At 42.6% G+C, this 20874-nt stretch overlaps 1 long non-coding RNA gene across 2 annotated transcripts in view; it reads right to left on the bottom strand.

Moving 5' to 3' along the window:
• LOC141084697 (uncharacterized) overlaps positions 1-20874 on the bottom strand; it is a 506767-nt gene that overhangs the window by 205732 nt on the left and 280161 nt on the right. The window contains exon 3 of one of the 2 annotated variants that reach the window (XR_012231086.1): positions 6958-7054. This is a non-coding gene — a long non-coding RNA (uncharacterized lncRNA). Of the gene's footprint in view, positions 1-6889; positions 7055-20874 lie in introns of those variants that run through there. The other variant, XR_012231085.1, reaches the window with a different exon arrangement.

Here is a 20874-nt window from a genome sequence, read left to right as displayed (position 1 = left end):
ACCCTGGGGGGTGGTAGATGACAGCGAGTTGGAGGTTGGAGGGGAAGTACATGCGCACAGAGTGCACCTCAAAAGAAGGAAGAGTAACAGAGGGTGGTAGTAGAATTGGAGTAAAGGAGCAATTATCTTACAGGAAAAAACCAACTCCTCCCCCAAGCTTGCTGCTGGGGCTGGGTGTTTGAGAAAGATGGAGTCACCCATAAGAAAGTGCAGCTGGAAAGGCTGTGTCAAAGGGGGTGAAACAGGTTTCAGTAATGCTGAGGAAGGAAAGTTTGTTAGTAGTGAAAGTTTGTTGCAGACAGAGCAAGCGTTCCATAGACCTCCTGTTAGAGAGACTGGTAGAGCGGGGGCTGAGCGAATGAGTATGAGGTTAGGAAGGTTGCAGAAATTTTTGATAGATCGTAGATGAGAGGTAGAAGTGACTGTGGGGATGTGGTGAGGAGGGCCAGGATTTGGAGACATATCACTGGCAATGAGGAGGAGCAGAGAAAGTGTTAGTAGGTGGGATCTAGAGAGGGCAGGAAGTGTCTGTCTGTGTTTGGAGACAAAAGATTGTATGTTGAGCAACAGATCTGAGGAGGAGGTGAGATAGATGGGGAGGGTGGAGGGAAAGATAGCCAGCTCATTACTAGGTGTAGCGATTAGGGGGGATTAGTATGAAGTGAAGGACTATGGGGGTGAGAGTGAAGACAAACAGATACATTGTTTACTGTGACTAAGTGTCCAGTTCTCTTCAGTACGCTTCGTGATCAATTTTCATCTAGTTCAGTGCAGTACACTTATATGATGCACTTGAATGATGCAGGAGCAGACTATAAGGCAGACTTTTTATAGCTTGAGAGAGTAGCTTGTCCCAAGGGGGTAGGGCATTCAGAAACCTCATCTCTTAGCCATAATGGAAGGTGACTTCTAAGAGCATCTTTCACTTTTGAGGTCCTGTTCTGTTTGCCAGGTTTTCCGACAAATAAAAACTGCTGAGATTTCAAGCAGACTACATTCAGCAGTTAATGCATTACAGGTATTTTAGTGCCCTGTTCTTAGCATCGCTGAGGACTGATCTGTAATGATGGGTGATAACTTCAAATGTTGAGATAAACCCTTCACGTTTTCATGCTTGATTCTTATTACATTTAGGGTATGTTTCCACGTGACATATTTGCTGCAGATTGGACGCTGCGTATAGCTGCAGCATCCAATCAGCAGCATTCAAATGTTACAGCATAGTGGAGAGGATTTTATGAAATCCCATATCCACTATGCGTACAAAGACGCAAGTGGCAAACCTGCGCATACACGCATATGCGGCGCATCTTTATAGACCGCAGAATGTCTATTTATTTTGCAAAGATGCACAGTTTCCGAAAGATATATAGCACTGTTCTATGTATAGGATGCAGTGATTCAGCATGTGTTCAAAGAACACATACGGACAGCATCACCGTGTGTACAAAAGCCGGCAGCGCTTTGGACAGGGCGGGTGTCCATTGCGTCCAGAGCGCTCAGAATACACCATGTGAAAACATACCCTTATCCTGAGGATAATGTGCAGGGCTTAGCTACATTGTTGCATAGAGCACCAAGTAACTGATCATAACATTATCATGAGTCCATGGCAAACTCAGTTCTAATGTTCAAATCCATAAGATAAACTCAGTTGCATCTTTAAATAGTATTGGACTGATGTGTATTTTCAGCATAATGAAATGCAGTAAGAGACATTTTATTAAAAGCTAGTCATCTGTAAACTTATTTTCTTCATTTTTGTTTTCCAGAACATTAAAATAATTTCCTGATTCTAACTACAGTTACATATAACCATCTGTAATTGTGATATATTTTTGTTTGTCTCTGTACAAGTTTAAATTGTTCATAAAATGTCATTTTAAAATTGGAAAGCATATGTTTATGTACCATAAGTAATGCACAATTTACAACCAGAGTAAAATAATTGCACTATGGGTTATTATGCTTTTTCAACATTCAATTTCATAGTTCTGCTTTGCTTTTGACTAAAACGAATACGTACATAAATTAACATTGGCTGCATAATTGCCTTTTAAATGCACAGCTTTTAAATTATGCTTCAGCAAGACGCAGTAACAAAACCTCTAGTTCTCTTTGTTTCATGTTGAAAGTGAAAAGTTAAACATTGTTAGAACGTAATTCCAGTTATAAATCATAAGTTGTATTTTTGGGATTGTTCTTTTTCAATAAGTTTTTAAAGAACAGCTATATTTAGTCATGTGTAAATGTGGTCACTCATGTCTTTGGGCTTTTATTAGTATTAGTATCTGATTACCTATTTTGTAGAACCAATTATAGTACTGAATGGAAACACAATTAGGGTAAATTCACATGTGACATATTTTCAGCATTTTTGCTGCATATTATAAGTAGTGTATTTCGTACATAAATATGCAGCATTTTACAGTATCAGCATAATCTATGAGACTTCTGAAATCTCTTGCACACGCTGATTTATTTTTCCATGGGTATTTTAATGACAGCTGCATTTTTGCCAAATTCTTTCAGCATTTTTGCAGCGCTTTTCACCTTTTCAAATGCTTGTGTGAAAACAACAAAAAAGCACGGAAAATATGTAAGAGGAAGGACAAGATTGGGCATATCTCTCTTGCATCGGTTCCGGAACTACCAGCACTGTCACCAATGTTGCAGGGGGGAAGACTTTAAGACAAGGACCGACCCTTACATGTGGCTGTGGTAGGCGGAGCCGTGCTAAAAAGCGCTGTGCGCGGGAAAAGGGTCAGAGTCTAGGCGGGAAAGCTAAGTGTACAGTCGGGCGCAGTGTCAGCTGTGAGAGCAGAGCTTCAATTGGGCGCAGGCCGACTTGACAGATCCCCAGTGTACCGGTCTATTGTGGGTGGACGACGGCCTGCCAGCTCCCCACTTACTTCCGTGTCTGGGGGGTCACTCATATTCTCAACCAGAGACTGTAACGTGTGCGGCACAGTGAGAAGCAGGTGACTAGGTCCGAGCCTCTTAGCCAGATACCTGTGTAGGGTCGGTGGGCCGAGCTGGGGGGTGGTTCCTCTTCTTACCGCGCAGAGACAAAACAGAGACAAGATGGAGGCAAGTTCAGGGTGCAACAGGTCCAAGCTTTATTCTCTGACCGTCCACTTGACAGCCTCCACAGTATACCGCACTCCAAAGCAATACACTTTACTTTGCTTCCCTTGTCGGCCCTCCGTTTCCAGAGCTGCTTCTCACACCGTACTTTATACTAGGGACGTGTCTGCACACACCGTCCCCTCCTCACTCTTCGACGCTCCTGACAGGTCCGTCACTGTGGCCGCCTTAGGCCCGTAAACCAACAGCGCTTCCACTGATCTGTCGTCGTGTCAAATGCGGTGTCTCACACCCAGTGCCTCGTCCCTTCTGCGGTTCTTCCTGTCAGGACCACCCCCCTGACGTTCTCTCTCCTCAGTCCCCCTGGCTTAGATTCTCCTCACAGCGCACAGACTGTCGCAGTCCTCCTGTCACTGGAGCTCCCCCTGGGGACTGGAACCTTCTGGAACCCTCCCTCAGTATTTATAGCTAAACCGGTTCCTTGAAACTGTCACTCCACCCCCCATGACCAACGGTTTCTAAAGCCCTAAGCTGATGTCAAGTCCTTTGCTCACACTCCTCCCTGCCATCTAATGGTCAACCCAAGGTACTGCACGTCCACTACACTTTCCTAGCTGTTTTCCCACTGTAATAACTGACACCTCCCTACACTGTGCAAACCTTTCCTTCTTTACTCTGACTAGTCCGTCCATCCGTCAGGTCACCTTCCCTACACCTGCATACACCGCGGAGTGAAGTCTCGTTCCGGCGGTCCCTCGTACTGGACTGAGCACAGCTTATGGCGTTCAAGTGTGTGGGAATCTCCCACAACCTTCAAGGATCCTCCATTCCTGCCATGGACTGGAACCCCATCTTTTACAGACACCGCTGAGACGTCACGTGCCGCTGTTGTCGGTGCCACCGTTCGAGTATCGAGACGCTGCAATCAAGAAGACTACAGGCTCATAAGGTTTGACCTTCTCCCTCCTATCAAGCTCTCATTCATTCCTGCCCTTCCTCTTCCAAACTCCCTGTCCTGTCCTTCGTCCTAACATACCCCCATTTCCTTACACTCCCTGCGCGGAGTATCCCTGTTGTTAATAAATACCTGTTAACTCTTAATCTGTCTCCTGTCCGTGATGACATCCCACGTTCCTGTGATTTCCAGAAACACACAAGTAAAAGAACAAATAAAAATGTGCATAATATATGTACAGCAGCATTTTTACTGCTACCATTTTGTTTTTTTAGTGCAGAAAAAAATGCTGGACATACACCACATGTGAACATACCCTTTCTGTTCTTTACCTAACAGAAACATAATTTGAACCAATAGTTGACAAGTGCTATACTATATTTACAAGTTGCCTTCTTTAAATGAGTTTTACTCCTTTAAAAAACTTTTGTCATGCCTTTGCTCTAACTACTGACCACATAAGTGATTCATTAGCTAATGGTAAAATTGTCATTAAATGCTACCTTATAGTTTATTCAAACATCATTTTGTGGCCAGTATTTCATTAGCATTTCCAAGACAAAATCAGGAGATTTTCCAAAACTTGTCAGAGGTGTGAATCTTTGAATCTTCTAATTGTTTTCCTTTTGACTTTGGTTTAGTGATATTAATGGAACACTGGCAAAAAAAGATAAACAATAATCAAACTTTTTTAAGGATAAGACCAGGGTTAGAAATATGTTTATGGCTATTAGTTTACGGAAGCATCCAAAAAACCTGTATTGAGATAGTATGTTACATCTGTACTTTATTCAAATTGGACAACAGTTTAAACTTTAATGTACCTGTGTAAGAGGTGCACCAAAGTTCAAATAACATTCTGTGGTGAGGACTAAAACACTACTCTGGGAGCTCAAACTTGAAGACTCAGGCATAGTATCAGTTCAACAAAGGCTTTATTAAGCATCTTCCAAGAGGGGGCACTGATGCATGCCAAAACTTTGCATATTAAACTATTTAGTTTCTGGTTATCTAATTAGTTATATATTACAATCCACATAAGATTAACCCTAGAAGGACTGTAACAGAAATTCCAGGCAGACCATGACAGTGACATTTTGGAATGCAGACTTTGATGGAATGGTCTGTGGGCGTCATGTTGCTTTTGCAGAGCCCCTGATGTGCCTAAACAGTAGAAACCCCCCACAAGTGACCCCATTTTGGAAACTATACCATCCAGGGAACTTATCTAGATGTGTTATGAGCACTTTGAACCCCCACATGTTTCACTAAAGTTTATAATGTAGAGCCGTGAAAATAAAAAATCATTTTTTTCCACAAAAATGATTTTTAGCCCCCAATTTTTTATTTTCTCAAAGGGTAACAGGAAAAATTGGACCCCAAAAGTTGTCCAATTTGTCTAATTATAGCCCTAACCCTAACAGTAACCCTAACAGTAACCTTAACTTTGGCCTAACAGTAACCCTAACTTTAGCCTAACAGTAACTGTAACCCTAACAGTAATCCTAACCCTAACAGTAAACCTAACTCTAACAGTAACCCTAATTTTAGCCTAACAGTAAAATTAACCCTAACTCTAACAGCAACCCTAACTTAGCCTAAGAGTAACCCTAAACCTAGCAGTAACATTATCCCTAACTTTAGCCTAACAGTAAAGCTAACTTTATCCTTAACACTAACCCTAACCTTAACTGTAACGATAACCCTAACAGTAACCCTAACTATAGCACTAACCTTAACCCTAACTATAGCACTAACTCTAACCTGCCATATCTGTTTTTTTACTTTATAACAAGATCGCTGACTGGCACAGCTGTTGCCAGCAGCACTTGTTACACTGTTTCTCCTCTAATCTCTCACTGACAGGAGATCAGAGGAGAAACAAACTTTCCCAGTGATCTGTCTCATTGGCTGTTGTGTCGTTGACGTCATCAAGACCTGAACCAATCAAGTCCCAATGAGGTCGGGGGTCACAGGAAGCATTGTGTGCCGGGATCCCCTCGTTATAAGGTACGTGGGGGTCCCGATCAGCACAAAACCGCCGACCGTAGACAAACGTCAGTGCTGCATAAAGCCCTGCTAGTGCCGATGTTTATCTACCATCGGCGGTCACAAAGCAGTTAATAATCAGTAGGAGGACTTGAAACTTATTTTTAAAAAGCATTGGAATAGTCTCATGACCGATCCTATATTACAAAAAAATTCTCCTTCCTTTCCCTCCTTGGTGGCACAGATTAATTGTAATTTAAGGGATCTATTAGCGCATAGTCACTAAGACCCAACTTCCAAGCTTGGACATAAATCATTAAAAAATGGCTTTTTTCCATGTGGTATTTGCAAAACTTGTATAAACATGAGGAAGTCATATTCCTTTACGAATTCAGATGGGTCAAAGAATTTTGACAATAGAAAACACCTAACCTGCTCCTCTCACTCTCAGGGAATAATATACCATGCTACATGTCTTTGCAATTTAGTTTACGTCGGATTAACAACTCAGGAACTCAAAATTCGAGTGCATGAACATATTCGTGACATTGAAAAAGCCAAAACTATTGATGATTACTCCCTTTTAAAAACTTTACCACGTCATTTTAAAATCTATCACAATTCCAGTCCTAAAGGTCTTACTTTTAAAGCAATTGATCAAATTGACCTTGGCATATGTGGTGGAGATTTGGGTAAAGCTCTAGCACAGCTTGAAAGCAAGTGGATATGGCCTCAATGAAAGTTTTGGCTTTAATTCTTTTCTGTATCTGTATTTCCTGGATCAGTTTTTTTAAGGTGTTTCTAATTTAGTTAACTTATGTAGTTTTAACAATTTTTCCTTTCTTTTCCATTCCCTATTTCACCTCCTATATTATATCACATGCTCATTTTTCTATTTTTATTTCAATCATCTTAAAGGTACATACCTATTTTCGGTGCTGTTCCTCGGTTGTGGTCCATTTTTTTTTGGTGACGTCTCTCTGGACCTTGGGATTGTCTCACCATTCATCAATGAATGATCTGCTGGATGTCAAAAAAAGACTTTAATTCAAGCCATATTCAATCTGCGTATTGATTTGTTTTCTTCTGGACTTTATTACACTTTCAATTGATATATAGGACAGGTTTCTATCTGATTCTTTGTAATTTATTTATATACAATTTACCATATTTGGGGGTGTTCGTGTCAATTTTTCTTTGGCCTTTTTCTTTTTCTGTGGTTTATATTGTCCTACCTAACCATTGTCCCCCACACAAGATGAGATACATGGTCCGTCTGGACTTTATCAAACCTTTATAATACAATAGATCCCTTCGAGACTAAGAATATCTGTTGTCTCCTTCTTTTTAGGTATAATATTACATATCTTAGGATATCCCCTATATGAGTTGCTGTCACTCCATTACTCCGTTCTTCCCTTCTATTTCCCTCCCCCTTCCAACCCCACCCCATCCTCCATCCTCCACTTCTTTCCTCTCCTTTTTGAGTTTTATTTATTCAACAATTGTTCTAATTATTTTTTTGCAACAATATCTCTTCAACCTCATTTCCATATGGTGGGTTTTTATAAACACCTCCTTTCTTCCCCACCCCTTCCTCACTTTTTTCTCCTACAATGTCTCTTCACTTTATTAACATCATCCATTTTTTAATACGCTCTCCCTTTAACATTACCACTTATATTCTACCTGAATATCATCAAGTATAAACATTATAGAGAAAAAGGTCCTCCAAGGATATTATATAAAATATTCAAATTTTATTAAATAACACAAAAAATAAAAAGAAACAGCAAACCATATAGAAAGTGGAAAATAGCATGACACTGGGTGACAAACATAAGAACTATAAAATGACTGGTACAATAATGTAGCACATGAGGGAATATAAAACAATTCTTGAAGTGCTGGTGCAGCAAGAAGAAATAGATAATATTAATGATATAATCTCACATATTAGAGCCTAATAACATAAATGAAGCCTGCAGCGACATTATGCACAATGAAATAGATGAAACCCAGACATTGCTGATTTAACCCATAGCTGATCTCCTCAGAAGGAAAAAATCCTTCCTAAAAAATATGATGTGGATATAGAGAGGATCAAGTAAGGGAAATGCACCTCATGGCTAGAGAATTAAAGCAATAACATATTTACCAGAATGAAAGAATCACCCAGGGTCCCCCTTAACGCGCGTTTCGATGAATATCTTCCTCAGAAGCACCCCTTCTGAGGAAGATATTCATCGAAACGCGCGTTAAGGGGGACCCTGGGTGATTCTTTCATTCTGGTAAATATGTTAGAACCCTGCCTAGAAGTTCTAAGGCCAAGGCCGGGGCCCGGTCCCGAGGTTGTATGGACACTAATGGTTCTACAGCAGACACCGGTGGAGTAGTGGGCTGTAAATGCACTACTCCCATCTAAGACTTGGGGGCACAACAGCAACATTGATAGTGAGCCGGGACTCAGGAGTAAGGAGTTCCCGAAGCAGGCTACAGCTGTCTGCTGTACAAGTAGAGTTCTTGGGAACATCTGTCAGGAGGCACTCCAGTGTAACTCATTACTAGGAGTACTTCACACTTAAAGGCGCTATAAGAGGAGACGATCAGAAAGGCACATGTTGGCGGAGTGTTGGAAGGGAGCATTCCATCTGGCCTGGAGGTTGACTGAGTCCCTGACCCGGAGGACACAGCACGGAGGCAGGCACCTGTGTGTACTACAGACTGTGAGTAAAGCTTTGGAACTACAAGCCCTGGTGTCCTCCATTCATTCTTGTGCCAACGCACCCAGCACCGCTACATTTGGGTACCAGCTTCTACACCGCTTGTGCCTCTCCTCTCCCCCTACATCTACACTGCCCTGGGGCTGCAGCTCCAGCTGTGGTGAGCTTCACCATCTTGGCTGCAACACACCACTAGCCCCAGAGGATCTGCATGCAGTGTCGGCCTAACATCTCACTTGCCGAACACCACAGGTGGCGTCACAAACTATTCTATTAACTACATTCCACCATTCAATCTCCCCTTTTTACATTGGGTGCCCAGGGCCACAGACTGGGTCACCACTGCTGTGACACATCCCGCTGACACCGGCCCGGTACCGAGTACCCCGCAGCCTTGGGAGGCCGACCCATGTTTATACTTGGTTTCACAGTCCTCTGTGTTATAACCTTTCTCTCGTCTCTGAATATCATCAATTCACATCCCCTCTTTTCCCACAACTCCCATTACTCCACTCCCATTACTTCTAATTTTTTCAGTATATTCACCCTCTCAATATTCACTACTTGCCCCCCTTTTTTCATTTCCCTCACATTTATATTTCTCTATTTTCTTTGTGTCCAACATTTCCAGACTCGCACCCTTCCCTTCACATTGTCATCCCCCTTTATTCCCATCCTCACATTGTCTATTTACATTATCCTTTTTGGCTTTCATTAATTTCACCTCCTCACGCGCCGGGACCGTACTCTCCCTCTGACTTCCGGAAGCGCTCACCCAAGTGACTGCAGTGCGTTCCACTGCATGTCACGGAGCACGATTCCGGAAGTCCCATTAGTCACAGGGGCGGCTCCAGATGCGCGCGCTCATAAAGGTCCTGTGGACATATCCGGTAAAGTACTGCAACTCTGACACAGGTCCTGCGGACATATCCGGTCAAAGGCACTGCAGCCTATAGGCTGTCAGCAACATATTTAAAAACCCATACAAACACCTATGCACCTGTATACACCCTCGGAAGAAGCAACTAGTGAAATGGCGCTCGTCAGGCTGGGGGAAGCATTGCCAGCACGTATTGCTCTGTGCATAACCCTCTGCATAGCCCTCTACAGTACCTGACTATCTTCAGCTACATAACAGGTAAATCCCAATATATTTCTAATATAAAACCTCATCCTCTTGGACTGTGTCCCCTCCATTCCCCTTTCCCCTAGGCTGCTTTTTAAATGGTATTTAAATGATGTCTAAATAGTGGTTTAATCACTTCTTAGCTTAACCCCTTAGCGACAGAGCCAGTGTGCAGCTTAATGACCAGACCAATTTTTACAATTCTGACCACTGTCCCTTTATGAGGTTATAACTCTGGAACACTTTAATGGATCCCGCTGATTCTGAGAATGTTTTTTCATGACATATTGTACTTCATGTTAGTGGTAAAATTTCTTCGATAAGTCTTGTGTTTATTTTTGAAAAAAATGGAAATGTGGTGAAAATTTTGCAATTTTAAAACTTTAAATTTTTATGCCCTTAAATCAGAGAGATGTGTCACACAAATATCTTAATAAATAACATTTCCCACATGTCTACTTTACATCAGCACAATTTTGGAAGCAAATTTTTTTTTTGTTAGGAAATTATAAGGGTTAAAAGTTGACCAGCGATTTCTCATTTTTACAACAAAATTTACAAAACCATTTTTTTTTAGGGACCACATCATATTTAAAGTCATTTTGAGGGGTGTACATGACAGAAAATACCCAAAGTGGCACCATTCTAAAAACTAGACCCATCAAGGTGCTCAAAACCACATTCAAAAAGTTTATTAACAATTTAAGTGCTTCACAGGAACTAAAGCAATGTAGAAGGAAAAAATTAACATTTAACTTTTTTTTGCAGAAAATTTACTTCAGAGCCAATTTTTTTATTTTCACAAGTGTAAAAAGAGAAAATCAACTACAAAATTTGTTGTACAATTTCTCCTGAATACGCCGATACCCCATATGTAGGGGTAAACCACTTTTTCAGCACACGGCAGAGCTCGCAAGGGATGGAGCGCCGTTTGACTTTTTCAACGCAGAATTGGCTGGAATTGAGATCGGATGCTATGTTGCGTTGTCTCCGAATGTGCCTAAACAGTGGAAAACTCCAACAAGTGACCCCATTTTGGAAACTAGACCCATTAAGGAACTTATCTAGATGTGTGGTGAGCACTTTGAACCTTCAAGTGCTTCACAGAAGTTTATAACGTAGAGCCGTGAAAATAAAAAATCAATTTTTTTCCACAAAAATGATCTTTTCGCCCCCAAATTTTTATTTTTACAAGGGTAACAGGAGAAATCATACCCCCACAGTTGTTGTGCAATTTGTTCTGAGTACGCCGATACCCCATATGTGGGGTGGAACCACTGTTTGGGTGCATGGGAGAGCTCGGAAGGGAAGGAGTGCCATTTTGGAATGCAGACTTTGATGGAATGGTCTGCGGAAATCATGTTGCATTTGCAGAGCCCTTGATGGGCCTAAACAGTGGAAACCCCCCCACAAGTGACCCCATTTTGGAAATTAGACCCCCTAAAGAACTTATCTAGATGTGTGGTGAGCACTTTGAACACCCAAGCGCTTCACAGAAGTTTATAAACGCAGAGCCGTGAAAATAAAAAGTCATTTTAATTTCCACAAAAGTGATTTTTTAGACACCAATTTTTAGACCCCCAAAGTTGGTAAATAGTGGAAACCCCTCAATTCTTGCTCCAACCCTAACCCCAACACACCCCTAACCCTATTCCCAACCCTAACGCTAATCCCAACCCATATCCCTAATCCTAATTCTAACCCTAATCCTAGTTCGCCCTAACCCTAATTCTAACCCTAGTCCTAACCCGAGCCCTAATCCTAGCCCTAGCTCTAACCCTAACCCTAGCCCAACCCTAACCCTAACCCTAGCCCTAACACTAGCCCAACCCTAACCCTAATCCTAGCCCAACCCTAACCCTAACCCTAATGGAAAACTGAAAGAAAAAATATTTTCTTTATTTCATTATGTTTGCCTATATAAGGGGGTGATAAACGGGGGGGTTATGTACTATTTTTTTTATTTTGATCACTATGATCGTTTATCTTAGTGATCAAAATAATGAATGGAATCTGCTAGCCGGAGCCGGCAGATTCCAACCGGGCGCACTGCGCATGCGCCTGCCATTTTCAAGATGACGGCGCCCATCGGAGGACGCCGGTGGGACGCGGGACCACCAGGAGGGGATAGAGGACCACAAAGAGGTACCGGGGGGGGGATCGGGGACCCTATTTCTCTCTCCTCTGATGTGCGATCACATCAGAGGAAAGAGAAATTTAATGCATAATTGTGGCTTCTTTTTTTTTGTGGTTGCCGTTATAGGGTTAATAACGGCGATCGCAAAAGCAGGGTCGGTAAAAACCGACCGATTCATGTTCTCTGGGGTCTCGGCTACCCCTGGCAGCCGAGACCCCAGAGAAAATCCGACACTGGGGGGCGCTATGTACTTTCTCCACAGCGCCGTGCATTAACGGCGCTGTGGTTTTAGTACACTTAATTACCGCCGTTAAAAGGCGTATTGGCGGTCATTAAGGGGTTAAAAAGCAAAAATTTGCTAATGCTAAGTTTGCATTTGTACCAGCCTAAACTTTGGGGATTTAAGGGCTCAGGAATTTGGAACACTAAGATCCTATTTTCGTTTGGGATATAATTCACTGTGCACTTTAATTATTTATTTACTTATTTATTGATTAACATCATTATTGTATTACCTCCATCTTCTTACATATATTTGCTGGTCATCCTCCCCCTTTTATTGGAGGTCCCTTTTTGCCCTGTCTTTTTATATAATATTTTAAACTATTAATAAAAAAAAAATTATTTTTTATCACACCCTTCATTCTACCTCACTTCTTGTCTTTTATGGCACCTTTTTCCATAATAGATTATGCTCATGATATATTGCTCATTGATATCATTGAAGTGACCTCTGTTGTCATTAAATAGGACTATGGGAATAATAACTACAATGGCAGTTTGCAATTTTCATTCAGCAACAACCACTACTGCTTGTTTCTGGAAAACACCCATGGAGTCAAAATCATCACTACACTTGTAGATAAATTTCCAAAGGGGTATAATTTACAAAATGGGGTCATGTGAGTGGGATTCTGCTTTTCTTACACTTAGGGGCTCTATATATAGAACTATTCTAGAAAAATCTGCGCTCCAGGAGGCAAATAGCGCTCCATTGCACCCTAGTCTCGCTGTGTGGCTAAGCAGTACTGTACAGCCATATATAGGACATATGATATTTCTACATTCAGCAGAAATTGTGGGACACAGTTTGGTGCCATTTTTATCCATTTCCCAGTATGAAAATGTAAAATTTGAGGCACACAATCTTGATGGTAAAAATGTAAATTATTTTTTCTTCACTGCAAATTGTATACAATTCTGTGACACACCTGTAGTGTTAATATGATCCTTGCATCACTAGATAAATTCATGGGGAAGCGTACTTTATAAAATGGGGTTACTTATGAGGGTTCTACTGTTCTGGAACCTCGGGGCTCTGCCAATGTGACATGGCACCCTCAAACCAGTGCAGCAAAATCTGCACTGCAATACAGCACTCCTTCCCTTTTTGAATTTTGCACTGTGCCTTAAAAATAGTTTTTTACCACATGTGGGGTATCGGTGAGCTCAAGAGAAATTTTGCAACAAGATATGGTGTCCATTTTTTCCTGGTACCCATGTGAAAATGCAAAGTTTGGGGCTAAAATACAATTTTGTGTGAAAAATGTGATTTTTTAATTTTTTTATTTTCACGGCTCAACATTATAAACGTCTGTGAAGCACCTTGGGTTTCCAGATAAGTTCCCTGAGGGGTCTAGTTTCCAAAATGGTGTCACTTTTGGGGGGTTTCCATTGTTTAGACACATCAGGGGCTCTCCAAACACAACATGGTGTCTGCTAATTATGTCAGCAAATTTTACATTCAAAAAGTCAAATTACACTCTTGTCCTTCTGAGCCCTGTCGTGCACCCAAACAGTGGTTTTCTACCACATATGGGGTATCAGCATGCTTAGTGTCATGGTGTGTTTTGAGTTTTGGGTAGGTGGTGTAGGAGTTAACTCTGAGAGCCTCTCTGTGGATCTGGGGAGGGTTTTTATAGCTTCAGGGGAGAGCCGTCCCCTGTCGCTTATACTCCTATCTGAGTGTGCCCGACCCTGCTCATTGTCCATCTGCCTGGTATTCTGACCCTGTTCTGTTACGGTTTACATCTCTGGTTTGCTGACTCCGTACCTGCTTTGCCTGTGCTGTGTATGACCCTTGGCTTTGTCTGACCTCCCTCCTGAATATCCCTCCTGTACCGCGCTTGCCCGTACTGTGCATGACCTTTAGCTTTGTCTGACTTCCATCTATATATCCCTCCTGTACCTCGCTTGCCCGTACTGTGTAGACCTCCGTTTTGCCTGACTCTGAGTTTTCTGTATAGTGTCTTGCCATCTCTGAAAGCAGGACGCTAATCCCCGCCCCCTTGCAGTCACAGGACCGCAGGTCCTGTGACTGCTTGCTAAACTTCAGCGTCCACAGGTCCTGTGCATCTGTACTTTCTGGCTGTACCTGTCCCCGAGCCCCCTGCAGTGTGGGTGAGTCCCTGCTTAGCGGAGGCTGTACGCCGGCGCTGTCAGGATCCTGACATTATAAGCGACCTATAACAGTTCATTCCCCCCGCCCCTGAGAGTAAGGTGTGAGTGTGGGAATTACAGCTTGCATCATGGACCCCATGCAAAAATTATCTGACCAGGTTAAACAACTATCACAGATGTTTCAGAAGCTTAATGTGGAGCAGCGATCTATGGCCCAAACCCAGCAGCAGCTGGTTAATACTGTACAGGGAGCTCTCGGTCCTGAGATCAGGGACGTGTCACTTACTTCCCCGGAATCTCCGGTTAAACTGCCGGACTCTTTTCCTGGGGACAAAAGGGAGTACAGGGCTTTTAGAGAGGGATGCAAATTGTTCTTTTCCCTGAGACCCTGTTCGTCTGGGGGAGAATTTCAGAGGGTGGGGGTGATTATTTCCCTACTTCGGGGTGCCCCCCAAGCCTGGGCGTTCTCTCTAGCCCCCACAGCCCCAGAACGTATGACTGTGGATGCATTTTTTGAGGCCTTGGGCCGCATTTATGACGAACCAGACAGGGTTCGCTTGGCAGAGGACATGGTGATGAGCACACATCAGGGTCGGCACTCAGCAGAGTGGTTCTCCTCTGAGTTCCGACAGTGGTCAGCGGAAGTCTCCTAGGATGATGCTGCTCTCCATGGACTATTCTGTAGGGGCCTGTCGGAACGCCTTCAGGACGCCCTGGCTCTGCATCCACCTCCTGACAGTCTGGAGGATGCCATGACCCAAGCCATGCGGATGGATCGCCAGCTCAGAGCCAGAGGGGTTATGCACTCTGAGTCATCCTTGTTTTCCAGTAGTAAAGAGGTGGAGGCCAGTCCTGTGCCTATGGAGATTGGTGCCACCTCGGTCAGAGAGAAAGAGAGGAAGCGCCGCCGTGAGAAACAACTTTGCTTCTACTGTGGGCAACCAGGACATTGGAGGAAAGATTATCCAGTATGTCCAACGTCCTCCAAGCTGACGGGAAACTACTAGGCCTGGGTAGTGATCGAGGAGGCTGCCCAGACCCCCAGGTACATTTTTCTTCATGCCCTAAATTTCTACTTAATGTTGAACTGGTAGTAGACAACTGTCATTTTATTTCTACAGCCTTGGTGGACTGCGGTTCATCACTTAACCTGGTCAGTTCCAGTACCATCTCCAGGGTCAAGATAGGGACAGTCAGGTTGGAGACCCCTCTGAAAATCGTGGCCATTGACTCTTCCCCTCTCACCCATTCGGGGATTCATTATGTTACTAACAGTTTTGTTGTTTTGTTTTGCATGCAGGTTCCTCCCATGTTGAGGAGATGAAATGTTTTGTCATGGACAACCTGCCCGAAGGGCTGGTATTGGGCATGCTTCAATGGCACAACCCAGTTATTGATTGGGAGAAAAGAGAAATTGTTAAGTGGGGTCCTAAATGTATTGACTGTGCCTATAAACCTGTGTTCTGTGCTACACCTGCAAAAACTGCCTGTGAGTCTTCTGTTTGTCTGGAGGGTATTCCGGAGCACCTCAAGGACTTCGAGGATGTGTTCTCAGAAAGCGAGGCCGAGGCATTACCCTCACATAGGTCATTTGACTGCACTATAGACCTATTCCCTGGGGTCAAATTGCCCAAAGCCCGTTTATTTAATTTGTCAGGACCTGAGCATCTGGCAATGAAGGAATACATAACGGAAAGTCTCCGAAAAGGGCATATAAGACCCTCAGTTTCTCTGGTAGCAGCAGGGTTTTTCTTTGTTAAAAAGAAAGATGGTGGCCTGCGCCCCTGCCTCGACTTCAGAGAACTCAACAAGATTACTGTCAGGAATACGTACCCCTTACCCCTGATTCCAGATTTGTGTAACCAACTTTCAGGGGCAAAATGGTTTTCCAAATTGGATCTTAGAGGGGCTTATAATTTGATATGAATTAAAGAAGGGGATGAATGGAAAACTGCCTTTCTCACGTCAGAGGGATTGTTTGAAAATTTAGTGATGCCGTTTGGCCTTACTAATGCTCCAGCGGTCTTTCAAAATTTCATTAATGTGGTGTTTGCGGACCTCATCGGCCGCTTCGTTGTCATTTACTTGGATGATATTCTGATTTACTCGACTGACAAAGAGTCTCATTTGTTCCATGTCAAAACGGTACTTCAAAGACTCAGGGAAAACCAATTATTTGTTAAACCTGAAAAATGTACTTTTTCGTCCAGGAGCTAACGTTCTTGGGACTCATAATCTCGCCACAGGGGTTTCGGATGGATCCCAAGAAAGTGCAAGCCATTGTGGAGTGGGTCCAACCTCAGGACCTGAAAGGACTCCAGCGCTTCTTGGGATTCGCAAACTATTACCATAGATTTATCAAGGGCTTCTCACAGATTGTGAAACCTCTCATCGATCTCACATGCAAAGGGGCTGATATCAAAAATTGGTCCCCCTTGGCGAAACAGTCCTTTCTGGTTTTAAAAAATTGTTTTATGTCTGCTCCAATACTTGTGCAACCAGATCCGTCCGTGCCATTTGTGGTGGAGGTTGACGCCTCTGAGGTAGGGGTAGGGGCTGTGTTGTCTCAAGGGCCAGCTACCCTGACTAACCTTAGACCATGTGCTTAGTTTTCCAAAAAGTTTTCTCCGGCAGAGAGAAACTACGATGTTGGGAATAGAGAGCTTCTGGCAATTAAGCTGGCATTTGAAGAATTGAGACATTTTTTGGAAGGGGAAGAACATCCGATTACGGTCAACACTGATCACAAATATCTGGAATATATCAAAACTGCTAAGAGATTGAACCCCAGACAGGCCTGTTAGTCACTTTTTTTTCCCGATTTCAATTCTCGATTACGTTCCGTCCAGGATGTAAAAATGTGAAAGCAATCGCATTATCACGCAGTTTTGAACCATTGTCTGCTCCTGATCCTCCGTCATCCATTCTTCAACCTGGGGTAGTTTTAGCTGCACTGTCATCAGAACTGGAGCGGGAGATTATGAAGGCTCAATCTTTAGCTCCAAGCTCCAAACCCGCTAAAAAATTGTTTGTCCCGCCACAATTGCGTTCTGATCTCCTGCGAGAGTTTCATGACTCTAAACTGGGCGTTCATCCAGGTATTGCTGCCTCAGGTGAGGCGATAAAAAGAGTCTTCTGGTGGCCATGTATGTCGGGGGAGATTAAGAAACCTGTCACTGCATGCGGGGTTTGCGCACGTTCAAAGAGCTCTCATTGCCGGCCGGCCGGGGAATTGGTGCCTTTACCAATTCCAAGAAGGCCTTGGACTCATTTGTCCATGGACTTCATCACTAACCTCCCTCCTTCTCAGGGTAATACGGTAATTTGGGTAATTGTGGATAGATTCTCTAAGATGGCACATTTTGTGCCCATGACTAAATTACCGTCTGCAGAAGTTCTATCTCAACACTTCCTTTCTCAAATTGTTCGCCTCCATGGAGTACCTACTAACATTGTCTCAGACAGGGGGACACAATTTGTGGCTAAGTTTTGGCAGGCTTTCTGTAGGAAGTTGGGGATATCTCTGTCTTTCTCCTCAGCTTTCCACCCAGAGAGCAATGAACAGACTGAACGCACCAATCAGTCATTGGAACAGATCCTCCGGTGTTTAACTTCCACGTTACAGGACGACTGGTGCGAGGCCTTACCATTGGCGGAGTTCGCCTTTAACAGTCGAATAAACCAATCCACGGGTAGGTCACCATTTTTTATTAATTATGAATTGAACCCTCACTTTGGTGAGTTCGCACGGTTGGATTCAAGCTCCGTCAGCAGAATAAGCGATTTATGGGCTAAAGTTCGGACGAACATTTCCAGAGCACAAGAGAAATATAAACATTTTGCTGACAATAAGAGGGATCCGAGTCTGACACTACAGTGTGGGGATAAGGTATGGCTTTATATGCGAAACATAACCTTAAAATTACCTTCCGCCAAGCTGGGACCTAAATTCATTGACCCTTATGTAATAACTGAGGTAATCAACCCAGTGGCATATCCTTTACTTCTCCCTGCATCCTTGAAACTTCATAATGTGTTCCATAGGTCTCTACTCAAACGACAATCCAGAAAGAAGAGGAAGTATGAATAACACTGTAGAAAAACATGCAGTTAGCTAAAAACAGCGTTTATTAAGTCATATAAAATACAAACTCATTGTATGGATCACAAAAGGTATACATAGATACAATGTGCACAATGGAACCACCAAAGGAGGTATCACATAGACAAAAGTACAGGGAAAGTGTTACTATCATATAATTTTATTTTGGTGCACTGAATAATTATCTGAAAAGCAATACTGACAGTATATAATGTATAGTTACATCAATGCACCCCTCTTAAATATGTAAATATTGAACAAAATCCCCAATAACATAATTTATCATGTAATACGAGATGATTATGAAAGGAGGAGCTACAAGGTAGCATGTGCAGATAGTAAGCCACCAGCTAAATCTTCCCAAACTAGCTAGTGCATGGCAGAACTAAGGAAGGCTAACAATATGTAAAAGAATTGTATATCCATCCTCATCCAAAAAGTGCTAAGTGCTAAGTGCAAACTGCAATAAGATAAAGGTATTATATAGCCTAGTGGCAGTACATAGAAGATGAGTCACAAAGTCAAAAAAGCCTCCTACCATGGGAAAAACATATCACTATGTGGAAAAGTGCAAATGCACGGGTGAAACAGTTAAATATGCATGGCAGCTCAATGTTAATACCTGACCTGTAGGTGGCAACCGTTCCCCGACGCGCGTTTCGCGTGAGCTTCTTCAATAGGGGGTAAGTGTGTATAAATGTTGTCTAAAGATCTATTTATAGTCATATCTCTCATTACCTGGGCGGTCTGTAATGGCGCTTGCTTCACATCACCGGCAAGATGACATCAGACGGTTCGGCGTCCCACGTGATCATCCCATGATTCCTCGGCCCGACGCGTCAGGGCAAGGAGGAGGGAGGGCCACGCCAGGGACGCGTCACCATAGTGACGCACTGACCGGGGATGATTACAAGCGCACACCGCCAGGATGTTAAAGAGAGGGAGAAGGAAAAGCCACGTTTGGGGCGCTTTGCCATAGTCACATCCAGCAACAATTCAGAGCGCACAATGCCAAACGGGAGAGATCATATGAGAAGGAAGACAGAAATTATTAAGAACATTTTATGCCATAAGTGCCTCAAATATCAGCAGTTTATAAGTGAAGATGAATCAATAAATGTGAATGATGAAATAATAATAAGTGAACTAACCATGTTAAAAAAATAATAAGTGAAAAATATAAGAATGCTGAAAATAGATTGTATGTAGAGAAATCCCCATTTATTCTGTGCTAGTGTAATAATGCACAGAGAATTAGAATGTTTAAAACGTGTCACAGATGAATTTTACATCTGAGGTGAAAATACCCATGAATAAACAACCCCATTTATCTGGTTGTATGTGTATATAGCAATACATATCTACAAAACTCTGACCCCTAGAAACAACATGCAAAGGTGGCCAGAAAGGATGGAGCTATAAAATTCTAAAACAGTTTTTTTTCCCCCGTGTAAGTGATAAAGTGACAATAGCTCCACAAGATTGTGGAGAGAAACTAGACCACACTATCTGAAGAGTAATCAATTTTTTGTGCATATAGATAGAGTCCCCAAAAGGGAACCAGAGATTTACAAAAAAGATAAAACAAGGAAAAAATAAAAAAGTACACAATATGAAAGTCGATGTTCTCCTTCTGTCTCCACTCCACATTCTTTCTTCCGATAAGGCTGAGATGCCTTAAGATAAGATCTCTAATTTCTCCAAACAAGACTAATACAACTTGATCCATGTTAGATAAATACAAGGGTCCTGAAAACTAAAAATATAAAAATTAAAACCACAGAAAGGACAAAACAACCTAAAACACAATTACAAGAAAGGGGCGAAACTCAAAATTTCATTTAACCCGTCAGGTTGAACAGAGCCTATCCTGAATATCCATTTGGCTTCTAATTGAGCCAAATTTTTCCTCCAGTTCCCACCCCTTTGATTGATATAAACCTGATCTATCCCAATCACCTTAAGGAGTTTGGCATTACTGTCATGGACTTGTTTAAAATGTCTCGGTATGGGTTTCAACTCCACATCCAAAGTATTCTCTTTTGCATTCTGAATGTCTCTCACATGTTCTCTAATTCTCACTTTTAAACGTCTTGATGTCAGGCCTATGTAGATCTTCTCACAGGGACACATTGCATAGTACACTACACCTACCGAATTGCACGTTATATGTTTTTCAATTTTAAAGGATTTTTTCCCATCACTTGTCTTAAACGTTAGCGCTCTTTGCATATTTGGACATGCTATACAGTCCATACATGGAAAAAAGCCTTTTTTCAGACCCTTAGATCCCCTACAGACATCCACTTCTTCTCCTGCATGGTAACTATGTACCAGCATATCTTTCAAATTGCG

Source organism: Dendrobates tinctorius, unplaced genomic scaffold (assembly GCF_039654945.1).
Source record: "Dendrobates tinctorius isolate UK_male_01 unplaced genomic scaffold, ASM3965494v1 ptg000026l, whole genome shotgun sequence".
NCBI lineage: Eukaryota > Metazoa > Chordata > Amphibia > Anura > Dendrobatidae > Dendrobates > Dendrobates tinctorius.
The sequence above is the reverse complement of the archived record's forward strand: the minus strand, read 5'-3'. Positions and strand labels throughout refer to the sequence as shown.